Source organism: Littorina saxatilis, linkage group LG16 (genome assembly GCF_037325665.1).
Source record: "Littorina saxatilis isolate snail1 linkage group LG16, US_GU_Lsax_2.0, whole genome shotgun sequence".
NCBI lineage: Eukaryota > Metazoa > Mollusca > Gastropoda > Littorinimorpha > Littorinidae > Littorina > Littorina saxatilis.
The window spans coordinates 37,718,871-37,726,370 of record NC_090260.1 but is presented as its reverse complement, the minus strand read 5'-3'; the positions used below and the strand labels follow the sequence as shown (position 1 = coordinate 37,726,370).

At 43.5% G+C, this 7,500-nt stretch overlaps 1 protein-coding gene across 1 annotated transcript in view; it reads right to left on the bottom strand.

The window, feature by feature from the left end:
• Positions 1 to 7,500, bottom strand: part of LOC138951012 (uncharacterized) — a 69,995-nt gene that overhangs the window by 11,971 nt on the left and 50,524 nt on the right. The window lies entirely within an intron of this gene.

The window sequence follows — 7,500 nt, the reverse complement described above, 5'->3', positions numbered from 1 at the left end:
TGTGTGTGTTTGTGCGTGCGTGTGTGTTTGTGTGTGTGTGAGTGTTTGTGCGTGCGTGTGTGTGTGTGTTTGTGTGTGTGTGTGTGTGTGTGTGTGTGTGTGCGTGTGTTTGTGTGTGTGTGTGTGATTCTGGGATTGCATTTCAGCTTGGAACCTTAACCCATTAATGCCTGAATTTTTTTTTCAATTTTTTTTCTGTTTGTTTGGTGTCAAATGATATATAAAAGTCATGTGTAAGTGTCATTTGAATGGTATTGGCATGTGTTGTGATTTATATGCAATAAATCGACCGTCCTCATATGAGGACGCTAGGCACGAATGGGCACAGGTAAATAACAAGACCAACGTAAGACATTTTCTTGTAGAACACAATGAACATCTTTAATTTCTTGCAAAGAGCAAACTGTGAACAGTTGACAGTGTGAACATAACATTCAAACAAATGAAAACAATTGAAACTGCCTCTTTGGCTGTACATATTGGTGACATTTTGGTGCTTTTTCTCGTAGTTTTCCGTCATGGTCAGCAGCTTATGCACTTGGTTGCATTGAACATCTTTAATTTCTTGCAACATCAAACTGTGAACAGTTGAAAGTGTAATCATAACATTCAAACAAATAAAGAAATTGAAACTGCCTCTTTGGCTGTTCATATTGGGGACATTTTGGTGCTTTTTCTAGTAGTTGTCCGGTATGGTCAGCAGCTTATGCACTTTACCAATAGAATTTGAGATCGGAAGAACACAAATTTGTAACCTCTTACTACTTTAGCACTTGACTAGCAGTACATGGAGTCAACAGTTGCAATTGTACAGTTCACTCAGTGTGAAATTGCTCAAAGCATTTCACATGCACCCCGACGTCGCATTTTCTACACTTTTGCCTGCATTTCTTGTGGCAGAGAGCACAGCGGATTTGCTTGTCGATCCACTGTACCACGTGGTTTTTGCCGTCGAAGCGTACAGCTCTGGACACTCTGCGGTCAAGCTGTGGAGTGTGGCCATGTGGACGACCAACAGGTGGGGGTTGTGCTGCTTTGGCCAAGTAGTTTTTGACAATGGCGCGGCGAACGGCAAGCAGGTCCAGTGGAGTGTTGGTAGCTGCATCAGTGTGTCGATACAGCAGCCATGCCTGTTGCACACAAGACATCTAGAATGTATGCAAAAATAGGCCACCACCACTTTTTGGTTCTTATGGTGACTCTGTACGTGTCCACATTTTGATCCATTCGATCGACGCCACCCATGGTCTTGTTGTAGTGGGAGATCAGAAACGGTTGACCAATCTGAACTCTCTGGTGAGCAGATTGCGACCAACGGCTAGCTGTCTGCACAGGATGGATGCCCACACAGTTGGATACAACGTTCACCACGCTGTTGTCATTCCAGCGAACCGCAACGAAGCCGGTCTTGTCGTCTTTGGAGTAGTCATAAGTTCCTATGTTTGCCTTCTGCATGTCTTTGACGCTCTTGAGTGGACAATCTTCCATGCGGTTGGACCTCACTGTCCCTGTGCATCCGATGCCTTTTGTTGTCAGATGGTCAACTAACTTCAGCGAGGTAAACAGATTGTCAAACGTCAGATGGTAAGCATCATTCCCCTGGATTTCGGCGATCAAGTCAATGACAACAGAGCCTCCCATGCCAAGTCCTGGACACTCGGTTACCTGCTTGCCTTTTGCACCTCGGTAAGGTTCGAGCTGAACCACATATCCAAGAGGGGTAGCCAGGATCCAGAACTTATAGCCAAAGCGAATCGGCTTCCCCCTGATGAACTGTCTGCATCCATGACGGCCATAATATGGCACCATGCTTTCGTCAATGCTGAGGCTTTGTTGCTTGACAAAGTTGTTCAGACATCATTCATTTATCATGGACAGGAGAGGACGGACTTTACTCATCCTGTCTTCAGGGTCTAGTCTTGTGTTGTCCTTGAAATGCGGGTAACGTAAGATTTCTTCAAAGCGGTCTCTGGTCATCGCTTCTGAGGCGGCAATATTGTGGATGTCCTTGTCGTGAGACCATCTCATCCTTCTTCTGGGCACCGTGCTATAGCCTGATAGCAACAGAATCGCAATGAAAACACTTACGGTCACCATTGCCATCAATTCATTTTCGCCAAGACTCACCCCACCCCTTACTTGTCTAATTTATTTACACATTATAAATAACGGTTCTTACAGCTTCTTCTTCAGTGTAAATTGTCTGGTTTTCCTCTCCGATTGTTTGTCTTCCATCAGGAAGAATAATAGTTGCTGTGGCACTTGCCGACAGCTGGCGTCCATTCAGGTTTTCAACAGTGGGGCGCTCTTCCTCGTCACCACTATCCTCATCAGTGAGCATGTCAACTGGTGGAGGCTCAATGAAAACATCTGCTCGTTGAAAGGTGTTGTTTTCCTCCAGTATGTCAAGCACGTCATTGACAGTATATCTGCCAAAACAAAAACACACTGAGTGACTATCATGCTCAGCAAGTATTATGCAAAGTGACTATAAAAACCTGTACCCATTCGTGCCTAGCGTCCTCATACGAGGACGCCGCTTTGATCAGTCACTATCACTGAAATACAAAACATTTAGAAAAAATAAAAAGGTTATCTCACCAATTTCACTTATGTAATGTTATTAAAAAAGTAAAAACTGAACGAGGTATGGCCTTACCTTCTAGGTGGTGGCATTATGCTGGCTTGACACAACACGTGTGGGGTCCAAAATGGCCGCTGAAGGAAGCTATGGAAGGGAGGAAACTCTAGCAACCAATTTTTGCTTGCGAATACTCTCCCTTGATATGTGTGTACTGTCAAACTTGGTCACACACTTATTGGCACTGAAAGAAATGCCTAAAATGAAAGCGTCCTCATACGAGGACGCTAGGCATTAATGGGTTAAAACGTAGGTTATTAATTTGCTGATTAAGGTTGTCATTAAAATCAAATGTTCACTAACATAATTATATAACAAGAGGCGAAGCCTTCAAGGCTCACGTAAGAAATCGACAAACACTAACACAAACTCAATCACTCCGTCACACATACACACCCACACACACAGTAAGCTTAGGTGACACTGTGCAAGAAAGAGAGACACTAGGGGCCAGTTTCATAAGCCAGAAACACAGTCGACCAACTGCAGTTGTCCGAGAGAACCACAGTAATCCGACGTTATCGGGTTTCACGAACAAAATTTCAGTCGGCCGACTGCGGGTCGTCTCACCGGAAGTTGGCCAAACACGGTGATGCTCTCCCCCCAACACTGTGTTCGGCTTACTGCGGTAAACCGAAAATAAATGTAATTATCCGCACAGTCAATGGCAGAATGCTCACACTTTTTTGGATTGTGAGCCAAACCTTGTGATTGTTCTTCGAAATGTATCTATCATGACGCAGTAATCCAGGAGACAAGTCAGGGTTATGTCTTGAAGACGTCACATTATGGCGTAAGAGGGTTAGACGTCACGCGAAGGAATTACTGAAAGTCTCGGTCATTGTTATTTTGAGCGGGCCGAGACTTGTTTTTTTCTTTGAAATCGGTCATTTCCACGTGCGAATGAGTAAACGGAAGTGGTAATGTTGCTAAATTTAGCCCTCGACTTGGCCATTCGGATTACTGTACAGTCGGTCGACTGCGGTTGTCCGCGGGTGACGGTGATTCGCTCATGAAACGCGCTTTTTGGTGACCCGGCGATCAACCACAGTCCATCGACTGGGCAGTCGATCGACTGTCAGTCGGTTCACTGCTATCTTATGAAACTGGCCCCTGATCTAGCCTACTTAAGCCTGTCCTTAATTGAGCCCGTAGTCGACTACACGAAGCTTCGCAAAGTCTTAATACCAAAAACCCGCAGCTACGGCGTGGTACTTTGACCCCAACATCGCTTCTCAAGTTTTGACATGCGAAGCTTCGCCGTAGCTCGCAACGAAGTTGTTTTTTTTGTTGTAAGAAGAGTGCTTTTTGATTCAAGATGGACGACGAAATCAGACTCAATACCATAGTGAAGAATGCACTTATCGACTTTGGTCGATATCGACTAACCTCCTACCTGTATTATTTCATACTGCGATGCATTGACATGTCGAATGAAACTCGAAACCCCAGCGCCCACGCCAACTGGTCCCGGCCGTGCTCAGTCAACGAAATAGAACACATACAATTAACTTACGTCATCATCAAGTACGTAAAGTACAATTTGTGACGTAAAGTACTCAGAAAGAAGCACACCACGCGCTGGTCGAGACTACGTGCATGCGCTTTCTGACTAATAAGATTTGAGACGCCAAGACATGAAAAGATAACTCTCTTTTCCGCCATAGTGCCTTCCAACTAGTCTCGGCCCGCTCAAAATAATGAGCCAAAATGACCGAGACTTTCAGTAATTTCTTCGCGTGACGTCTAACTCTCTTACGCCATAATGTGACGTCTTCAAATGACGAAATGTTAAAGTTTCTACCACAGACATACACACGCACACACGCACACACACACACACACACACACACACACACACACACACACACACACACACACACACACACACGCACAGACAGACATAGGCTACACTTACGTGAGCCAAAAAATGATTGGATTGTATTCCTCATCTTCTCCTGAATTAAAAAAAAAATACATGGATATGTCATGTTTACTTTAAAATTGTACTACGTTTGCATGCTTAGCGGGGACGAGTGTTAAACCTCTTGGTTTTCGGGTATGGTTAGTCGAGCAGGGTCCCATCTCTCCCCTTTCCCTCGTCGCGATATAACCTTCGTGGTTGAAAACGACGTTAAACACCAAATAAAGAAAGAAAGAAAGTCGAGCAGGGATTGGCTTGGGGTTTGCAAATCAATCAGTCAACAACAACAACGAAGCTTTTTTGCCGGCCCCCCGACTGCGCATTATGCATTACAGCAGTGAGGAGTTACAGAGCTGTTGTGAGAATTGTTTAAAGGGAGGACAAAAACAATGAAGAATCAAGAATCATAAAGATCAAAAACCAATAGTCAGTTGCAATATTTCGGTGTATGCAACCTTCTTCTGGCAGAATTTTAGAAGACTGAAGGCACAATGTCTTGAAGATGTTTAATTTCATGAAGATAATGTACAGTAAATTGTGAGGGGGTAAACAATTGCATTTGATTTTGAACTTTCTTGTTCTTGTTTCTTCATTCATAGTTGTGCTAAATGTGAAGCATTTGATTGAAACTAATCAAAGAATGTAACCTGAAAAGCTACCAACCATTCCAATTTTCGCGGAATTCTTACGAGTTTTGATTTCGTTCCAGCTATTTCTGATTTATGTAACCATATTCCGATTTTCTATTTTTTATATTTTTTTTAAATTTTTTTTAGAAATTCGGTCCATTGACTGACTGAGACAATTATCTATTCCAAATTTTCCGAATTTACCTAGACAAAAGATCGATGACCGACGCCCAAGCCATACCCTAGTGGAGACTATTGATGTAGCCTGGGCGATGTCTGGTTTTTGGTGTTGATCTTTTGGTTTGATGCCAACAGATTGAATAAAAAAAAATTTTAAAAAATGTTTATCGCTTCACGCGACTTGTAATTTTTTCAGAGCGCTATTCTTTATCGATATTAGAAAACCTAAGTCATGAGTAGTAGCTTTAGCTGGAGACGTAACCTACTTTCAGCGCTACGGCCTCCAATCGAACGGTCGGGCTTGCGGACTGAGCAGTAGCACTTAAGTCATATTGAGAAGACCGTCGCTGGGCTGCCTACTGCATTTGCAGGGTTTGGCAGACCCTTGAATTGTATTCTACTCCAAACTACTCCCGTTTATGAGACAAGCTCGCAAATCAATTCCTGTTCGTATAACTTTTACAATGTCAAACACGTAAAACAAATTGTCCGCTACTAACAGAATAGGTCCAATTTCCAAGCAAGAAACTTTCACCAAAGGAGGCAAACATTCGAAAATCCTTGCAAAAATAGTTTCAACGTTCGAATTTGCAGCCAGTTTTAATGAGATCCACTCACAAGATAAACAAGAACATAATATGCCTGTGCAACTAACATGACAAAAAATGAAAGAAATATTTTTAATTTACCACTGGCTTACCGTTGGTTTTAGCGGCCGGTGGTAACGCTTACCGGTGGTTCGGACCGTAACCTTTGACCCGTAAGTATCGCGCACGCACAAACTGCGGACGTCACACGGCTAAATAGGTTAAGGTTAACGGCCTGATTCCCCCTTACTGAGACAGACTTAACAACGCTATTGAGTTAAACAGATTGTTTATGTGTCTGGTTGACAGCGGTTAAAGCCATTGTCAGAGAACTGTGAAACAAGTGGCAGTGATACACTTGAGTAAATAGGGGAACACAGGTTGAATGTAAGAACATCCGAAGCACGTGTTCACTGATAGAGCGAATTAGTTCAGTTAGACGTTTTACATTTAAAGTAGTCACATTGGCAGGCTTTTGGCTTAAAATTTGCATGGCTCTCTTTATTTAGCGTGTTCTGGAACCTCCCCGACTGACAGGCGGGATTTCGAATTTCAAAACCGGTAGGTTTGAATTTTTTCACCATTTCCATACTTGCGTCTTGTGCCCTGTCAATTGTTTTGTGCTCTTGCGTTGGAACTTCCTCAAATATCATGTTAAAAACCCATGCAGTGCTTCCTGGCATAAGTTTTAATTTGTCTTCTCGAAGTGACCAGCTTATTCTACCAAAACAGACAGAAGACCTTCTGAAGAAGGCAAAGCGTGGCTCCTTTTTATACCACGAGTTGCCTCTCTAACACCGCAGGCATATTGTGGCATGCATACGATTGTACTGTTTCCACATGAGTGTTAAGGTGCCACTGGGAAGTGATTTGCTCATGAGGCCTGTGAGTCTGAAGTGTAGAAGTTAACTGTTCAAAACAATATTTGAGAGGATTGAAAAACAGACGGACAGACATAACAATGGCAGACATACAGACAGACAGACAAACATACACATTGACAAACAGACTGACGAACAGACAGACACACTGACAAACAGGTAGACAGACATACTAACAGGCAGACAGACAGACAGACAGTCGGTACAGACAGACAGACAAATAAAAAGCTAGACATACAAACATGCAGATTGTCAGACAGACAGACAGACAGACAGACAGACAGACAGACAGACAGACAGACAAACGAACAGATTGACAAACAGGCAGACAGACACACAGGAAGAGACGGACAGACTGACAAACATGCAGACAGTCAGACAGACAGACAGACAGACGGGTGGACAGACTGACAAACAGGCAGAGGACAGTCAGACAGACAGACGGGCACACTGACAAACAGGCAGACAGACTGAAGAACAGACAGACAGACAGACGGGCGGACAGATCCACAAACAGACAGACGGACAGACACACAAACGGACATACAGACGGACGGACAGACAAACGGAAAGACAGACAGACGGAAAACAGACAGACAGACGGAAAAACAGACAGACAGACAGACAAGCAAAATTATAGACAGACAGACAACACTGA